Source organism: Furipterus horrens, unplaced genomic scaffold (genome assembly GCF_987537825.1).
Source record: "Furipterus horrens unplaced genomic scaffold, mFurHor1.1.pri manual_scaffold_11, whole genome shotgun sequence".
Taxonomy (NCBI): Eukaryota; Metazoa; Chordata; class Mammalia; order Chiroptera; family Furipteridae; genus Furipterus; species Furipterus horrens.
In genome coordinates this window covers 75536083-75555577 of record NW_028327181.1, presented here as the reverse complement: position 1 = coordinate 75555577, position 19495 = coordinate 75536083, and the positions used below count along the sequence as shown (strand labels likewise).

The 19495-nt window shown below is 38.5% G+C and overlaps 1 protein-coding gene across 2 annotated transcripts in view; it reads right to left on the bottom strand.

The window, feature by feature from the left end:
- SPOP (speckle type BTB/POZ protein) overlaps positions 1-19266 on the bottom strand; it is a 68646-nt gene extending 49380 nt beyond the window's left edge. Inside the window, exons 1-2 of one of the 2 annotated variants that reach the window (XM_090291411.1) lie at positions 19092-19266; positions 5403-5511 (exon numbers count right to left, since the gene is read on the bottom strand). The gene's annotated coding sequence lies outside the window, so the exon portion shown is untranslated. The remainder of the gene's footprint in view (positions 1-5402; positions 5512-19091) is intronic. The other variant, XM_090291412.1, reaches the window with a different exon arrangement.
- Between the last annotated feature and the right edge of the window lie 229 nt (positions 19267-19495).

Genomic DNA, 19495 nt, shown 5'->3' with positions numbered 1-19495 from the left:
GAGTCTGTTTCTTGGACTAGATATTGGTATTAAGTGGCAATGTATGAAGAAGAGAAAATAACTACTTGAAATTAATCCAAAAATCAAATCTAAAGACATCCAATTTAACACTGAGCTTGCACTGAAGTCAGAAACAAACTAAAGCAATATTTGGTTAGGTCCCTGTTACATGGACAAGCTACTATGACATAAAACAAAACAATGGTTCATGATTGGCTGCAGACAGTCTGGTTACCAAAGTGCACATTTATTGGTTACTGCCCATACTTGCCACAAAAGTTTATCCTATCAAATCATATAATGCAAATAGCTCCAAATATAAGTAGTTTGGGTTTTTTATCATTGTATAACTTTTTAATGAGCATGTACTCTATACAAGGCACAGTAGTCAAGGCACAGTCCAGTAGAAGAATGGAGATGTCTTAGTCGATTGCTGCATAAAAATTACCAAAACCTAATGTCCAATGTCCTTGAGACTTCCCCATAATTTATAATTAACCCAATCACTTCTATAAATATCGCATGTGTATAAACTTTGACTTTCATAACTGTTGTTAATTTTGCTAATTCGAAATATCTTTACACTGTAGTTGGCAATAAAGATAATGCTGTTATCCTCATTATTCTAGAATGAAATTATGATCTTCATTTTAATTCCTACCATAATTAAAGATGAAAGCTTATTTAAAAAATAAATTTTAAAGAACACTGCAGCCCCAGCTGATGTGGCTTAATGGACTGAGTGCCAGCTTGCAGACTAAAAGGTTGCCAGTTCGATTCCCAGTCAGGGCACATGCCTGAGTTGTGGGACAGGTCCTCAGTGGGGGCATGCAAGAGGCCACCAATGGATGTTTCTCTCCCTCTATTTCTCCCTCCCCACCTCTAAAAATAAATAAAATATTTTTAAAAGCACTGTAGATATATATAGTTAAATAATTCACCATTTGGCACGGGGGCGGGGGGGATTGGAGTCAATATAGTGCTCACTATCGAATTTGTAGATTCTTTAGCCCTTTGTTGCCTCCCTGTCTTCAAATAGTGATAACTGAATAGGAAAAGAATAGATAAATTTAAGTCCATCCATTTTCTTATTTGTGAGCTTGGTCAAAAATTGGTGACAAAGTTTAAAGGAATGTGTTACATGAGGTTTTGGCATTATAAAAAGTTCTAATAAGATGTTAAAAGAGTGCAGGAGAAAAGCACCCACAAAACTCTGGGAGAAACTCTGAATGCATTTTTAAAAATAATTTTTATATAGAGTAAAAAATTACTTTTTGCATAAAATTATACAGCCTGTGAATTTTGACTAAATTCCCAAGTAATCACCACTACAATCAAAAGAATAAAACCGTTTTTGTGTACATTTTATTTTTTTAAAGATTTATTTATTTTTAGAGAGAATGGGAGGGAGAAAGAAAGAGAGAGAAACATCAACGTGTGGTTGCGTCTCACAACCCCCCCAATTGGGGACCTGGCCCGCAACACAGGCATGTGCCCTGACTGGGAATTGAACTGGCAACCCTTTGGTTGGCACGCCAGCACACAATCCACTGAGCCACACCAGCCAGGTCATTTGAATTTTATAACAACCACCATAAATAAGAGTTATAAATTTAAACAAGGATTTACTGAGAACAGAGGAATACTGACCCCCCCCTACTTTTATTCCTGTCTTCTAGCCAATCCAAAACACTACAAATCACCCCCATTTGTTTAATTCCCATGGCTTCAGTGACCATGTACAAGTGTATCTCTTCTGTACCACAAACTAACCTCCTGCTACGAGACATCATGTGGCTGTATCATAGATATCTCAAATTCAGCAAGTCCAAAATAGAAGCCCATCTTCCTCCTGCCCCTGGACACTCTGTTTTCCAGTAATCCTAGTGCTCCAACTAGAAGCCTTGGAGTTATCCTTAACTCCTCATGCTCCCTCACTACCTCCACACCTCCACTTCCCATCCCCCAATTTAGTCAATTACCATGTCTTGTCAATTTTACCTCAATATGTATCCCAAAATGTTCTATTTCTCTTGATCCCCACAACCAATAACCATGCAGGATTACCTTAATTAATGCAATACTTCCTTGTTTCATTCCTGCAGAATAAGCCATTTTTTTTTCACTATGGCATCTTTGCATATAACGTTTCCTCTACCTGGAATGCCTTTCCTTCATCTTTGCAAACCCCCTCATCTCTCCAAGTAAAATTAAATGCTTCTCCTCATCACTCTCAATGTATAAACTTCTTGCTGTTGTAATTATTTGTCTTTTCCACTGGACTGAGAGTACTACCAGGAGGACACTTAACTGTGTTACAAGTATATGATTTCGGGCAAGTTATGTAAAAACTTCTCTGTGCCTCAGATTCCTCACCTGTAAAGTACAGATAAATACTTCTACCGTAAGGTTACTGTGAAGATTAAATGAGTTAAATACATGTAAAATGCTTAGAGTAGTACCTGACATGTAGTGAGTGCTCAGTAAACATCAGCTATCGTTATTAGTTTTTTAATAATATGCCATGCTAGGAGAATAGACTGAGCAGACACGTTTTCTTGGTCACGGAAAAGACTACCCCTCGATGTACATGAGGGTTTATCTGTCAGTCCCCTGCAGTTTGGTTAGCCACTTTTCCATGAGACCAATCAACCCTGGTGACAATGAAGAAGTGGAGTTTACTTGCACAACAGGAATGGATCCTGAATCTTGAAGACCCCATCAAGTTAGCAGCATCCTGACAGGACTTGTAACAAGAGCTAGCTGGTCACCTCTCACACCTTACCTTGGTTCCCTCTAAAGGCAACATTTTGATCAAAGATAGTATAATTTAGTGAAAAGAATGTGAGGCGAGGAGGGACATACTTAAAGTATGTCACTAATTAGCTTTGAATATGATTATGTACTTTAAAGAGAAAGTCTCTTGAGTTTAAAAAAGTAATAGTCATCTCTCAATTATCCACACTAAGGAGCTGAAAAGTGGTATAATTAATTCAAAACAGTAAAAAAGAAATCCTTAACATTTTACTTTGGAATGTATTGTGTAACTTCTCCAATAGATTTATAGTAGAAACTAATAATAAAATGTATTTACATAGCCTGGCCATACATTAAAAACACCAGGGGAGTGAATTAAACATAAAAGAGGTAAGCCAGCATGAGATAAATTCCTACAGATTATACAAGGATAATTTAAAACTATTATTATATAGTAATTCCTCTCAGCCTCACTGCATCCTACTGAGGCTCGATCTTAGCCATAAAATTCTTTCAGATGAAAATCTCTAAATGTCACTTAGAAACGAATGATGAGAACAACTGAGCATTTAAAGGTGAATCAATCTAAACCTCTGAAACCATGAGCGAATCATCCAATTGAGGATTTCTGCTCCCACAGGTATGGTGGTGCATTACTGTGCCTGAAGAGCAAGAAGTGAGTATCGGCCTAACTACAGGCTGATTTATTTCATAAAATCAAGGTATTCTTGAAAGGCCATGTAACAATTTCAGTGCCAGAAAGTACTTCGGTGACCAAGTAGTCTAAACACTTTGATTTTATAGAAGAAACTGAGATCCACAAAAGTTGCAACATGTTTGTCAAAACTACATATTAAAATAAATATTTAAGAATTGGGAAGTTCATTAAAAATATGAGATAATTAACATATAACACTGCATTAGTTTTAGGTGTACAAAATATGATTTGATACATGTATATATTGCAAAATGATCGCCACAGTAAGTTTAGTTAACATCCATTTCCACTATAGTTACAAAAAACATCTTTTTCTTGTGATGAGAACTTTTAGGATCTATAGGAAGATCATTATTTAAATAATTCACTTATATAAATAAATAACCTTCTATATTTCTTATAAAAATGGATTTTAATATATTCAGTTTGCTTAAATTGGGCCACATCTATATATCTGCTTTATTTTACAGACCCATAGTGTACAACTTCAGATGTCCCAAAAACAAAATTGGTCATCTGGGATATACCTTCAATTCTGTACAAGCCTCTCCACTACACCATCCTCTCCCATTAGTCTAGATTCTACTACTTGTCAGCTCATATGTACAATCATGCTTTTTTTCCCCCCCATGTGTCTTCCTCAAATTTGTTCATATGATTCTGAAAGCCTGGAATGTTCTCCTACGTTCTATTTGAACATCTCCCTTCTGGATCTAGGTCAAAGCTTTTCCTAATCACCCCAGTTCACTCTGAATTCCTGTAGTACTGATTATTACTTTCTTAACAGTTAACAAATGTTACTTAGAATCCCTTACCTGATAATTAACATAGGACACCCAGAACTGTAATTGTTCTGTGTATATGTCTTTGTCTACACCAAAATTCTCTTCTGGTAGCTCTAGTGAGACCAAGGAATAGGTACTTAAAAACCAAAACAAAAGAGCTGGTAGAAGAATAAAATTGACTTTTCCCTTCATTAAAATGTCCTTTAATGTTTAAATTTCCTTTTAACTATAAAAATATTTAAAGAGTAATTAGAAAAAAAATAGAACACTGCATACCATTTAAGCACATAAATTCCCGTTCAATATATAATAATTTATATACAAGGACTTTTATAGTAGCATAATTTATAAGCAAAAACTGGGGGAAAAGGAAGTTCATTAGAAGGGAATTGGCCAAATAAAATATGATGCATCTATACAACAGAATTCTACATATTTACTTTAAAAGATTATTCTTTAGTAACATGAAATTTTTTAGTTTTCTTTATTTTTTTTCTATTTTTCCATTTGTATTGCAGAAAAAGCAAATCTTTTTATTCTGAAAAAATATATACAGTGCAGGTTTTGAAATTACACACAACTCTTTTTAAGAATTTGTGTGTATAGTGCATTATCCACATTTACTATTAGCACCACCACTTAAGGAGTGACACTCTAGCTCATGAAGAAAAGTAGTCCCTAACAATGTATCAAAGTCTACATGCAATTAACTTCCTTGCTGTTTTCATGTTGTTTCTTCAAGCAAGAAGTTTCTAAAATAATTGACCAATAATTTTCACTGCAAGAAGTTTCTCACCTATGCAGACTAGGCGTCCTTAAGTGGTGACAAGGTGGCATGAGTCAAGTCATCATCAAGACAAGTTATATTCCAAAAGCCGACCATCACCACCATCACCACCATCGCATCATCAGACTGCCAAGGTGGAGAGGAACTACCACTGGTCGATTTAACAACTCCGGTCGATTTAACAACTCTGGTCAACAGATTTCAGTACTGAGGTATACTAAGACCCTATACACTAAGACACGGTATCTTTGTGTTGACAGGATTTCAGCTTCAATGGCCCCCATAGCCATTCCACTGCAGATGCTCATCCACACTTTTACCTTAGCAAGGATCTCTTGGAATTTTTTCTACTTACCAGATAACTTCTGAATTTTTCTCTCTGTATTCCTATTCCCTCTACCAAGAAGAAGGGAAGAGTCAAGATGAGAAAACAGCACGTGCAGAAGCGCAGAAGGAGGACCTAGCTGGGTACATTGGAAAAACAGAAGGAAGGTCAGTGCAGCTTGAACATGGTGAACGAAGGAAAACACTGTACAAGAAACGAGAAAGGCCTCTATATGTCTTAGAGGGCCTGACAGGTCATGATCAAGATTTTGGATGTTATTTTAATAAATTTTGCCACTCCCATGGTGAATCAATTTTATATAAATGAAACCTAAATCTATGTTTCAAACCTTATCTGCTCTTCTAAAACCCAGTGCAAGAAATTCAACTGCCTACCTGCTAGGCAGCCTCTCCTAAATGGCAATACTTAAAGTCAAACACTGTCTTTTTTCCCAAACCATCTCCTTTTGCCTAGTTTATATCTGCTGACAGACCAATCATTCATCCAGACTTGATATCTCAAAGCTACCTTTCACTCCTTCCTATTGTCCACTGTCACTAGAAGTGGGCTCCACAGGTCCTCAAATCTCCAACCTGCTTTTTCTATACTAGTTCCACTGCCACTATCCTAGTTCACATTATCACCAATTCTTGTTCAAATTACTGGAGTAAGCTAACCAGTTCTTTCCTCATCAAATTTACCCTGTGTGATGTCATTTAGATACTTTGAAGACCACCAATAAGCAGATAACACATAAATTAACTCGAGTTCTGACTTCAAGCTCCACTCATATAATTCTGCCTACTTAACATTTATACTTAGCTTCATTCACATCTCAAATTTAACATGTCTAAAACTGAACTCCTGATTTCCGATCTTCCCTCCAAATCCCACACCTACTCTTCCTATTCCTCTATCCCCCTCTCCCATCTTAGTAAGTGGCACCTCTTCCCATCCAACTGCTTGAGCCAGAAACCTGGGAGTCATCCTTGACACTTTTTTCTCTCTCAACTCCCACATTCCATCTATAATTAACTGACTTCTTTCTTTAACACACTTCCTAAATCCATCTACTTCTCCCCATAGCCTCCGCCACCGAGCCCTACCTGCAAAGATTCTTATTTAAGTGGTATGAGAAGCAGCCCAGGCACCAGGGTTTTTAAAAGCTTCCCAGGTGATTTTAACATGCCGTGAAGGGCGAGAACCACTGGTCCACAGGATCTCCCACTCACCTCTCTGACCTCATTTCTACCACTTTCACCCTTGCTCACTTGACTCCAGCCACACTGGCCTCCTTGCTGGCTCCTTGAACTTGCCAGGCACACACATTCCTCATGGCTTTTGCCCTTGCTATTCCCTCTGTCTAAGAGTTCTGATTTCACTCCTTCACCTATAGACATTTATTCAAATATTACCTCTTCAGTGATTTAGTGAGATGGTCCCTGGCCCTTCTATTTAAAATTGCAACCCCACCCCAGCATTCCCTACCTCTTTCTCCAGATTTATTTTTCTCCTTGGGACTTACCACTTTTAAACATACCATCTATTTTATTCATCTTGTTTATATACTTCATGGAAGCAGGGATTTTTGTCTGTTTTGGTCCTTAACTATATCCCCAGCACCCAGAATAGCATCTGTCATAGCTAGATAATTAACATTTAACTCCACAGCAAGGCTTTCCCAGATTCCCCTAACTATAATTTCCCTATTATTCCCCTAATATTAATTTATTCCTTTCCTTCATAACACTTACAATAATTTGTAATTGTATTTATGTTTATTTGTTGAGGCTCCTTACCTAGACTATAAATTCTAAGAGAATAAGGACATTCTGTTTGGGTCACCATTTATACAGGGTGGGGCAAAAGTAGGTTTACAGTTGTGAGTACATGAAATTCAGAGTATATTCTTGTATTATTTATTGTATTATTTTCCACATGAACAACTGTAAACCTACTTTTGCCCCATAGGCTTGAGTATGCAAAACAAAGTTTATTCTTTTATTATTATTTATTAATTACTGTATTATTTTTCATACAAACAACTGTAAACCTACTCTTGCCCCACTCTGTATACACCATTCCCCATGCTTAAGTGGCACAGAGTAACTATTTTAAGATACAGCCAGTGAATAAAGTAATAAATAAATGAGGTCAAATACACTGTCTGAAAGCATACCTGATCATGTTATTTTTTTCAATCAAAACTTTCAAAGTCTCTCCATCACTTGCCACATTAAACACTAACTGCCTGGCCTTGGTAGAAAACCTTCCATGTTCTGGGCCAATTTACTTTACTGTCTTATCTCTCATTATCTCATGTGTCTTTTGCTGCAACAACACCACACTGTTCATTATTTCTGGTACACACCCAGTTCTACCAACAAACACAGAATTTCCCCACCTCCACATTTTTGTTTATGGCATTCCTTCTACCTGAATTCCCTTCCCATCTCTGCCAATTAAAATTCCAACTTTCAAAATACCTACCCTTCAAAACCCAGCTCAAACACAACCTTCACCTTCACGAAGACAATCCTGACACCCCTCTCAACCACCAACTTCCCCAATTGAATGACCTCTTCCTCTTCTAAACACCAAAATACATTTTACTGGTTTAATCCCCTACTCTTTTCAGAACATACCCCTCCCCCACCCGTTACAAAACCTTTTGTTTATGGTCAATAGATATTTGTTGAAATGAAAGCCAGATAACACCATTACTTCCTTCTCTGTCATAAAATATTTAATTTGGAAGGGGGTTCTCTTTTGACAGGCCCTTTAATGACTAAAAGACACAAAACTGGAATGGTATTCCCTTCTATGCCTTTTCTGAAATAGCAAGATCTTCCCAAACACAATTTTTAGAGCTCAGATTTTTAAATGTATTCAACTGCTTGAAAGAAAAAAATGTTAAGCTGCGATGTGCTACTATGATGACATAAATTCATAAGCTATATTAAAATGAGTTACCCTAAGATTATCACATACTTGAAAGAATAGCTGGCTGAAAAATCTGAATACCTTAAATTTTGATGTCTGAAAAACAATAATTACTAGAAAAACATAGTTGTCCAACAAGAAATATGAAATATTTTATGATCTTTTAAAATATCCCATTCATTTTTACATCATGCTGAGTGACCTTAAGGAACATCCTAGTAACCCAGTAAAATTCTACCATGAAACACTTGTTACACCTCAAGTTGCAGACCTTTGTTTCCCTACCCACACCCTCTCATAAGGCTGTGGTTCTCAAAGTGTAGTCTGTGTTTCCCTGGAGGTCTTTTTCAAAAAGTCCATGAAACCAAAACTATTTTCATAATACTAAGAAATTGTTTGTCTTTTTCGTTATGCTGACATTTCTACTGGTGGTAAAACTGCTGATGCCTTAGCATAAATCAAGGTAACAGCATCAAACTGTATCAGAGTCATGTGTCTTTTACCATCATCTACTGATCATTTTAAAAAGCCAATTTCACTTAAGAATGTTTTTGATGAAGCAATAAAAATTATTAATTTTATAAATTAAGCTCTTAAGTACAGATCTTTTAAATATTTTGTGTGATGGCCCTGGCTGGTATGGCTCAGTTGGTTGGAATGTCGTCCCATAGAGCAAAAGGGCACATGTCTAGGTTGCAGGTTTGGTTCCCCAAGAGGGGCATATGCCTAGGTTGTGGGTTCAATCCCCAGTTGGGGTGCATACAAAAGGCAACCTATGTATGTCTCTCTTGCTCTCTCTTTCATCTTCTCTCTCTCTCTCTCTCTCCCCCTTCCCCTCTCTAAAATCAATAAGCATGTCCTTGGGTAAGGATAAATAAGTTAATTAATTAATTAATTAATTAATAGCCCTGGCTGGGGTGGCTCAGTGGATGGAGCACCGGCCTGCAAACTTCCGCTGGTTCAGTTCAGTCAGGACACATGCCTGGGTTGCAGGCCAGGTCCCCAGCAGGGGGCGTGCAAGAGGCAATGCATCAATGTTTCACACGTCTATGTTTCTCCCCCTCTTTCTCTTTCCCTTCTCCTCTTTCTGAAACTAAATAAAATCTTTAAACAGATAAATATTCTGTGTGTAATGAGAAGTATGCAAAAAGCACTCCTGCAGGACTAACTGATTTTTTCACAGAATACTGCTTTAACTTGGAACAAAGCACAAACTGGTTATTCAGACATGACTACTAAACAGACATTTTCTTGAAAATGAAGTGAGTCTATCACTTCAAGGAAAACAACTGACAGTATTTGTTGCCAATGATAAAAGCTAAACCTTTAATCAAAAATTAGAATTTTGGAAATCTTGTGGATGCCTGACAGATTCCAATAACTTTTCTGATGAGATGGATGGCGATATTAACTAACATGGGGTAGGTATTTTTTGTTCTTTCAATCCTCACTTAAGGATATGTTCATTGATATGAGAGAGAGAGAGAGAGAGAGAGGCGAGGACAGAGAGGAACATTGACGTGAAAGAGAAACATTGATCAGTTGCCTGCAGTAGTACATACCTCTACTGGGGATTGAACCCTCAACCTAGATATGTGCCCTGACTGGAAATCGAACCTGCAACCTTTTGGTGTATGGGACGACACTCCACCCAAGTCACCTGACAGGGCAACTAACATGGTTTTTTGATATGGCACTATAAAATGTGTCATTTGGAAGATCTGCTTAATTCGATGAACTGGTGTTTCCAAGAAACCAATGCATGATATTATAAAATCATATATAGGTAAAAGATCTAGTCAAGGTGCAAGACAGACCAATGGATTTTAATGTAACAGTAACATCAGTGTGATTTCAGCTTCCACACTGCAATGTGTAAGAAACTACCATTTGTCAAGTTTTGGTATAGTGCCACAGAAGAATATGCACAATTGTCTAAAAATACTCCTCCTTTTTCCAACTATATCATTTGAGGCCGTATTTTTTTCACATACTTCAACCAAAACAATCTATCATATCAGACTGAATACAGAAGAAATAAGAATCTAGCTGTCTTCTATTAAGTAGATATTTAAGAGATTTGCAAAAATGTTACAAAAAATGCCACTTTTCTCACTAATTTTTTAAGTTATTTACATAAAAACACAGGCATAGGCAAAAGTAGGTTTACAGCTGTAATATAAATAAATAATGCAATAATAAATATTAATACAAGAATAAACTGTTTCATGTACTCACAACTGGTAACCTACTTTTGCCCACTCCTGCGTTTTATGTTAACATGATATACTTTTTAAAGTAATCAATATTTCTAAAAAATGTTTTCCATTTTGATTTCTAATTTGGTCCATATCAACAGATATAAACCACCTAAACAAAAGCTCTTTGTGGCCTCAATATTTTTGTAAGAGTATAAACAGTCCTGAGACCACTAAGTTTGAGAACCACTACTCTAAGAAAATCTCCCTCTTATTCGAGTCACTCCCAACATCACTATACCAAATCTCCCTTCCCCCCATCCTCAACCACAGCTGAATCTGGGGCAGATATCTGGCCCAAAGGAAATCAAGCCTTAGGTTGACCAAATCAGATATCACTCAGGAATCTGAATTATGCCTCATGGATACTGAGGTCTATTTATGGTGGAACACGAGAGTCCATTAACTCTTATTGCTGAAGTCCTTGGAACTGTTTTTGTTCCAGCCCTTTCTGAAGTCTGATTGTTCAGTTTTTCCTTGGATTCTATGACAGCTATTTCCTTTTGATAAATCTTTTATAGGAGCTATTTTAAATAAGCTTCTTTTCTTACACTTGAAAGATCAGATCCCTATATAAAAATAAAAGTCACTCCCAAAAACTAAAAATTAAATGGAAACTGTAGGCTCATGCAGAACAAGAGACAAACTTAATGATCAGCTGCTAGATATAGGAGGCTTAATTACTTTTTCTTTTTTTGGAGAAAACTATATATCATGTCTATAGTACAGAGGATACTGATACAAATACTCATATATTTGGAAACATAACGTGGTAGGGGGATTTAATAAATGATGCTGGGGTAGCGGGTTATCCTTATGGAAAAAAATTAGATCCCTATTTCACACCAAATATCAAAATAAATTCTACGTGGATTAGAGACCTAAATGTGAAAAGCGAAACTTTAAAACTTTTAAAAGAAAATATAGGATGTAACTATTACCTCAGTATAGAGGCAGAATCCTTGATTCAGAAACAAAACCACACTACAAAAAATAAATAAATCTGACTCTGTTAAAGTTTAAAACTTAGTTTCAATAAAACATAGAATCAAGCTAAAAAAAATATTAAAACACACTCATTAGGATAACTACGATAAAAACAAACAAAAAAAACAGCCCCAGGCCGGTGTGGCTCAGTGGATTGAGCGCCGGCCTGTGAACCAGAGATCACTGGTTTGATTCCCAGTCAGAGCACATGCCTGGGTTGGGGGCCAGGTCCCCAGTAGGGGGTGCAAGAGAGGCAACCACACATTGATGTTTCTCTCTCTTCCCCACTCTCTAAAAATAAGTAAAATCTTAAAAAAAAAAAAAAAAGGAGAAGAAAACAAGTGTTGTGGAGGATGTAGAGAAATTAGAATCCTTATACACTGTTGATAGGAATGTAAGTGCAGCCACTACATTAAACAGTATGGCAGTTCCTCAAAAAAATACAAAATTAAAAATAGAATTACCCTATGATTCAGCAATTCCACTTCTGGGTATATATCCAAAAGAACTGAAAGCAAGGTCTCAAAGAGAAATGTTTACACCAATGTTCATAGCAGCATTATTCACAATAGCTGAAAGATGGAAGCAATCCAAGTGTCCATCAGCAGGTGAATAAACACATACAATGGAATATAACTCAGCTTTAAAAAGGAATGAAATTCTGACACATGCCACAACATGGATGAATCTCACAGACAATATGCTGAGTAAAATAAGCCAGATACAAAAGGACAAACACTGCACGATTCCACTCATATGACGTATCTAAAGTAGTCAAAATCACAGAACAGAAAGTAGCACCTGTTTCTAAATACCAAAAAAGAATCGCATAAATCTCAAATTAAGGAGATGAATGACTACATATACATTTTTTTTTCTGGCAAATAAATAGACAGAAAGAATTAGAGGTTTTCAGAGAACTACTGCAATCCCTTCTTGGACGTAGCTGGTGCCACAGCAAAAAGATTTATGCCAACAGCTTCTTAAAAAGAAACAGACAAGAAAAAAGGTCTTCATGGTCAAACAAGGGTTACTGTCTGAATGTTTAATCCCCACTTTGAGGTCTGCATCCAGCTCTCCCAAAGTAGCATGACCAGCTTTGCCACACAGAGCAGGCAGGCAACTCCCGCTCTATTAAAACGTAACCATAGCTGTCGGAATGAAGGCCTAAGCGTTTCCTAAAGAGGCTATACTTTAGAATATTTTTTCCTATAACGGGAGTTTGTCAAAAACAAAAGTAACAAATGTGTCAGCATAGTGTTTCAGAGTCATTCACCATGCCTGAAAACAAACACAAGAAACAGGTGTGCTTCCCTGAATACACAACCAGAATTTAATATGAGGCCAGTACTGTCTTATGAAACCAGGTTGAGAATAACATTATAATGTCTGGAAGTAAATATGACAAGATGGTGAAAAGAAAAATGAATTTCAGATAAATATCAGAATACTGTTATTGTCAAGGTTTGAGTAATCTGAAATCAGTTTATTCAAATAAGAGTACTCAAAATACCACTACATCGTAGGAGTCTAATAAAACATTTTCTGCTAAGGCAGGAATTAGTCCAGCCCTTAAAACCAGCTTTAGAATGCAGTTCCAGTGTATCTTTCATTTGTATTAATCTTCATTAGTATGACGAGAGTTTCAGAAAACACCGTGGACACACCAACGCTTCTCCTGCGCCTTCAGTACACAGAAGAAACCCACAGGATTCAGCACTGTTTCAGACCCTAAGTTAAGACAGCTAGATACTAGAGTTCATGGTCTATCTGAAAATTTTCCCTAATTAAAAACAATTTGTCTCACTGCTTTTTTACCCTGAAAATCTAGTGATAACAAAAAACATCCTATTACAGCATAATCTTACATAATGCTCCAACTGTCTGGAGAAATGCATGCAAATTGAGGAAAAGAGAGAAAAGACAAATACATACTTCTACATACACACACACACACACACACACACACAGATATTTTTATATAACAACAAAACCCCACATCTCGCAGAAAGCTTATGAACACAATTCAGTCTCTAAACTTCATTTTCTGTACCTTTCACTTCAGAAAAAAAGCAATACTGCTCATGAGAGAAGAAATTCCCCAGTCTCTTCTATAGCTAGCCTTACATTAAGGGGGCCGGGGAGTGTAAGGAAGCAGTGCTCTCTTCAGAGATACTACCTGTCTTTCACAAACAGTATTCAAGAAAAGGAATCTGTGAAGTCTAAGATCCAGAATCCAGCAATACGAGTGGCACAGAAATGAGTCAAACACTAGGTGCATTGTGTTAAAATAAAGGCACCTTTATTTTTTAGAATTTGGTTCCAGAAGCTCCAGAGGGAGATAAACAACATAATTTACTAAAAGGGAAGAAAATGTGATGCACACATACACACAGAGGTGAGGGTTCCCCATCTGGGACAGGAAAATACAAAGTGAGCCAGAAACTTCTTGTACTAGAAGGCAAGGAAGTGCTTATACACCAAGCTTAAAAGGCTTCCACAGGCAAAATATGGGACATCTTGAACATCAAAGAAAAATAAATTTTGGTAAAGCATAGAATAAATTAAAATCCGTAAGCTTATAATGATACTAAAACAAAAAGAAACAATTTGCTGCCATTAGAGTGATTATTATACCATCGCCTTACTCAGAAAATTGTTAAAGGGACAATTAATAATTTACCTGAGCTTTTTAGTAGAAATTATAATTTATTCCTAACTGATGAGGGAAACTTTTTACAGAACACGGGGGGAATGAGAATTAGAAAATTACCCTTTTGCAACAACCAAAGAAATAACTGGCAACGATCATCATCTCTAGATGAAAGGTTGTGGGGAAGTATAGCAGTATGGCGCCAAACTGCCACCACTCTGCAGATTACTTGCTAATTACGAAGAGAAAAAAAAGTCCTTTCAATAGAGACACATGGTATTTACCATCTTAAAAAGTGATCAAACTCAGCATCATTAATAGTGAAACACAGGACGTATTACATTTCTCTTATTGTGATGCAGTATGAGGAACAGAGCAACATCTATGAAGTATTCTTACCAAAAATGCTCAACCTGATTCTAATCAAGCCTTTAGAATGCACTGCCTGTTTATAGGAAATACAGGAATAAAGAAACAAATTAAATGAAACTATGAGAAAGCAATCAGAAAATTCTAGGAGTGACATATTCTATAAGACAAATGGCCTGGTCTCTTCAAAAAGTCAGTATTATGTGGCTTCTATATAAACTGTTCTAGGTTTAAAAAGAGACTAATGAGACAAGTTTGGAGGGGAAAAAAACCCCAATAGCTAAAAGGTGTCATCTTCAAGACAACTGGGAAAATCTGAACATGAACTGGGTATTAGGTGGTACAGTATTAGGAAAGTACTGTAAATTGCCTTAACTATGGCAATGTATTAAAAGAACAATTAAGTAAATTTTAAGATGAAGCATCTAACATATTCAAAGTATTAGAGCATTAATTTATTTTGTATGTCTGCAATATAAAAATTTATATTTATACAAATGCACATGCACATATATAAACCAAATATAGCAAAATGTGAACAACTGTTGAATATAGGTGATAACTATACTATTCTTTCAGTTTTTCTGTATGTTGAAACTTCATTTAAACAGTTGTAAAAAAAGGGGGAGGGCGGGCTCAAAATGCACTTCTTCCAGGAAGGCATCCCAAATGATCTCTCCTAAAACTCTTAATCTCTTGTTTTACAAAGTCCTCTCAGCATAAAACTGTGTATTAATGTTCCTGTTCTGTTTTCTGTTCTCTTATTATTTCCTGTGTTCAGTAAATTTGGTTTTCCAACAGCACTGTAAGCTCTTTCAGGAACAGACATCTTTTAATGCTCTTCTATTTCCCCATAGCTCATAGTGAAGTATTCTGCAGTCAGCAGACTTTTAAAAAGTCTTAGTACCGATATTCTGCGTAGGTACTTAGTAAAGTACCTTAACTGAGTTAGCTTTTCAATTCCTCAACAGAGTGGCAGGTCACTTGTCTAAAGCATTTTGAGTCACAGCTATCAAAAGATCATAAAACATCACTTATGGCTTATAGAAGTTCATATGGAAAAACTGGCATCTAAAAGTTAAAGAAATTAGAATATAGGTTTTACATGCCTGCCTAGTACTGTCCTGGGGTTGGTGTGTTATCCAGGCATACGACTTTATTCCCATGACATTATTCTTCAGTTAAAGAATACCTTCCACCACCACCCCTATCTGCAAAAACAGCAACGTATTAATCTGCAACTCCTGGGTGTAATGAAGCTTAACGAGCAACATAATGAACTTTAAAATCTTAAATAAAAGACTGCACATAGATAAAAATTTGATGATACAGTATCAGTGAGGAAAGAGGCAGGCTCATACTCTGCTGGCAGGAATATAAATGCATACAACCTTGATGGAAAGCAATTTAACAATATTGAACAACAGTAAAAATGCACACATCCTGTGATCCAGCACTTCCACTATGAATTTACCCAACAGACACCCATGTACATAAAAAGTACATACAAGAAATTAATTGCAGTTCTGGAAACAACCTAAGTATCCAATAGTAAGAGCTGGATGAATGATGGTCTATCTCGTCGTCGGCAGCCGTCCGTCTCGAGAGACGATGGTGTAGCTTCTTAAGAGTCTATCTGCACTGCCGAGAATGGCTGTGCAGTCCGACTCGGGAGTGACATGGTATCTGTCTCCTCCCGTGTTGAATCGACATCTTGTGATGACGCTGAAGCTACAGAGCCTGGGCAGGGTAATATGGAGGGTCTGCTGTTGCCCATGCAGCAGACCCCCCCTCTCTTCGCAGCTGAAGGGTCCAAGGGAAAGACGGAGTCGATACAGCTTGGGTTCAGGTGCGCCGCAGGAGTTGCCGGTGTTGACTACAACGTCAAACCGCCTTAGGGACTCCGGCTCCGGATTTTCTGTCGGGGTTTACTCCCTTAGCCTTTCCCCTGAAGAGGTATGCCGCAAGGCAGCGGAGGTTTTTTGGAGTCAGAGTTTTCCTTCTCTGATGTACCCTGACTGGAAGATCGAACCAGCGACACTTAGCTCGCAGGCCGACGCTCAATCCACTGAGCTAAACCAGCCAGGGCAGATGGTCTATCTATACAACGGAATACCTACCTGCCAGCTTTCAAAAAGAGGTACTCTATGTACTGTATTAACTGATGGCCAAGATATATTAAATGAGAAAAGCAAAGTGCAGAATAATGGGTATAGTTTCTTACCATTTGTGTTAAAACAACAGTTAAAAACAAAAGCACCAAAGAATATATAGTTGTATGTGCTTGTAAAAGTATCAACCATCTCAGAAAGGGCAAACAAGATACAGGTAACAACAATTTCTTTGGGGGAGGGAAACTTGATGGATGAAAGAACAGTAGAAAAAAGATTTTTCACTTTTTCTTTGTATCTTTTGAATTTTGTTTCATATGTAAATGTGTTACCCATTTTCAAGAGTTATTATTTTTTAACATGGCTCTGCATCAATAAGAATTGTTTAATGGTACTCATCTTAATCCTAAAAGCATATCATGCCTTGGTAACAGTTTTAAATGAGGCTTCAGTAAATTCAACCAGATGAAATGTTTCCAGATTAAAACAAAGCACCCTAGAAGACGGAAGCCTACCAAGGAAAAAAATGGACATTTATTACCTCAATAGTTTTACTTCACGATTTTACCAGAACCTGATGAAAGGCTGGACACAGGCAACATTAACTAACCACTAGAAAGAACTCTAAAAGGAGAAGTCACTAAAGTTCCAAATGGACACCAACCACCCACACCCGAAGTGCGGGGGCTGTCACAATAACTTAACTCTCCTCATGCTTACACAAGGAAAAAAAAGATGAGTCTCCAGCTCTTCCCCAGGGCAAGGATGATATATGCCCCCCACCCCCATTCCTGTTTCCTCTGGGTCATCTCTTGGCTCCACTGCAACCATGGCAACATAAATCAGCACAAAAGACAGCTGAACCATGCAAAGGCCAGAATTAAATGGGAAAGTGGAAAAAGAATATATGCATATACTTGAAGGCCCAAGAACATATAAGGTCCTACAGTTAAACGGGCAGCCAAAAAAGCCTTGAGAGAGGAATACCAAAGAAAGAACATAAAGGAAAGAGAACAGAAAATAAGGCTTACTAATATATCCCATTCCTAGTTATCCAGATAGAACAGGGTTGACAAAGGTATCTGAAAAATACGGAAAATGCATCCCGTCCCGCCCAACAATTTGGCTGTTCGTTTCAGTGCTATTCAGCAAACCTTCTGTTGGTAAGAGCTTATCATTTCCTCACCCTGTTCTGATGGCACAGGTAAGAAACAGTAAAGTATGCAAAAGAGTGGCACAGCGAGAGCAAATTAAAGGACCATGGATAATGTGCCACCAGGACCTAGCTCACTGAAATATAACTGTACTTTCAAGGTCCTAGTTTTAAGCTGCTGTTTGTTACTTGCACTCTCATCACTTGAGAGTTAGAACTTCCACTGGATAAGTTATTGTCCACCAGTAGTTTCAGACTGCTTTTGTTTTCATGTGACGTTCAGGGCATCAATAATGTACAGCTAAAACGAAAACACTAAGAGCTTCTTTTACAAAGAAAGAGACAAATAAGAGGCCTGGTGATGAGAGAACCATGATTATCTTGACTTACAGCTACTACTCTAAACCTTATATTGTGTGCTCTTTATACCTTACCTAGTTTTGTGAAGATAATTAAGAATTCTGCTAAAAGAAAACTCCCCCTAATCCTCCTCAGAAATCCTTCCAAAATCCCCTGCCAGAGTAACTGAATGTGTTTGGGCACCTCCTCCGAAATTTAGGGGATATTTGCATTAAAGATACAGCACAACTACGGAAGTAAGGAAAAATAATGCTAGAACTGTAAGTTGTAGTGACAGCTTCAAAAGGGTCAACGTGCGGCATGTTGGCTCTAGGAAGCGTTTGTAGCCTGGGCAACGCCAGATGCAAACAGTGCTGTCATTAAGTCCCTCAAAAAACTGAAATCCTCCCTTTTGGATAAGAGCAACAGGCTCGCTATCTGGCAGCAAGTCTAGCCCACTGCCGGGGAGGAAGGCGGGCGCGTGGTCAAGGGGCTCTTTATCCCGCAGGTCCCTGCAACACAGCGATGCGCATGCGCCACAAGGGCAGCGACCAAGCACCCCAAGCTCGTTCACACTAGCGCATGCGCAGTCACCCATCTCGCCGCAGGCGACAGCTCGCTATTTGGCAAGGGGGATGGGGCTGGGAAAATGATGTGGGGGGGCGCTGAAAGCAGGGGGCGCGTTTGTGTCTCCTGAATGCTTGGGATTGCGAGAAGGAACGGTTGATTAAGCTCTGGCATTCACAAGTCACGTAACCCGGGATGTGGGAAATGGGGCAGAGAAGAGTATATGTGTGCCGGGAGGAGGAGGCGAGTGGAGTGGGGGGGTCAATCACCTCTTAAGGGAGGCGCCCCCCACTCCCGACAGGACAACCCTCTCCCTCGACTCTCCTCCCCCCCACTCACCTGAGAACGGCGGCAACAGCTGCTGGTCCCCGTCCCCCTGCGCTCGCCTCATACTGTCCGCAACATCCGGGACCTGCGGGACCGCCGATACACAAATACACACACACTCAACGCGCACACTCACACACGCACACACACACACCGACACACATCAGCCGGGGCGTCATGGCGTCAGCACGTCGACGCAGCGAGCGCGCACCCGCCGGGCCCCACCCCGCGCGCCCTCCGCCCATTCTACTCTCCTCTCCTCCCCTCCCTGGGTTCTCGTGCCCCTCCTCCTTGTGTCTCAAGACTTCACCTACTTTCCCCTAGCGCGCGTGCGTCCCAGGAATCTCTCCGGGCCCGGAGATTTGAAGGGAAGGAGGGGCCTCAGAAGAAAGAGGCGGGAATTCGAAGGGGGTCGC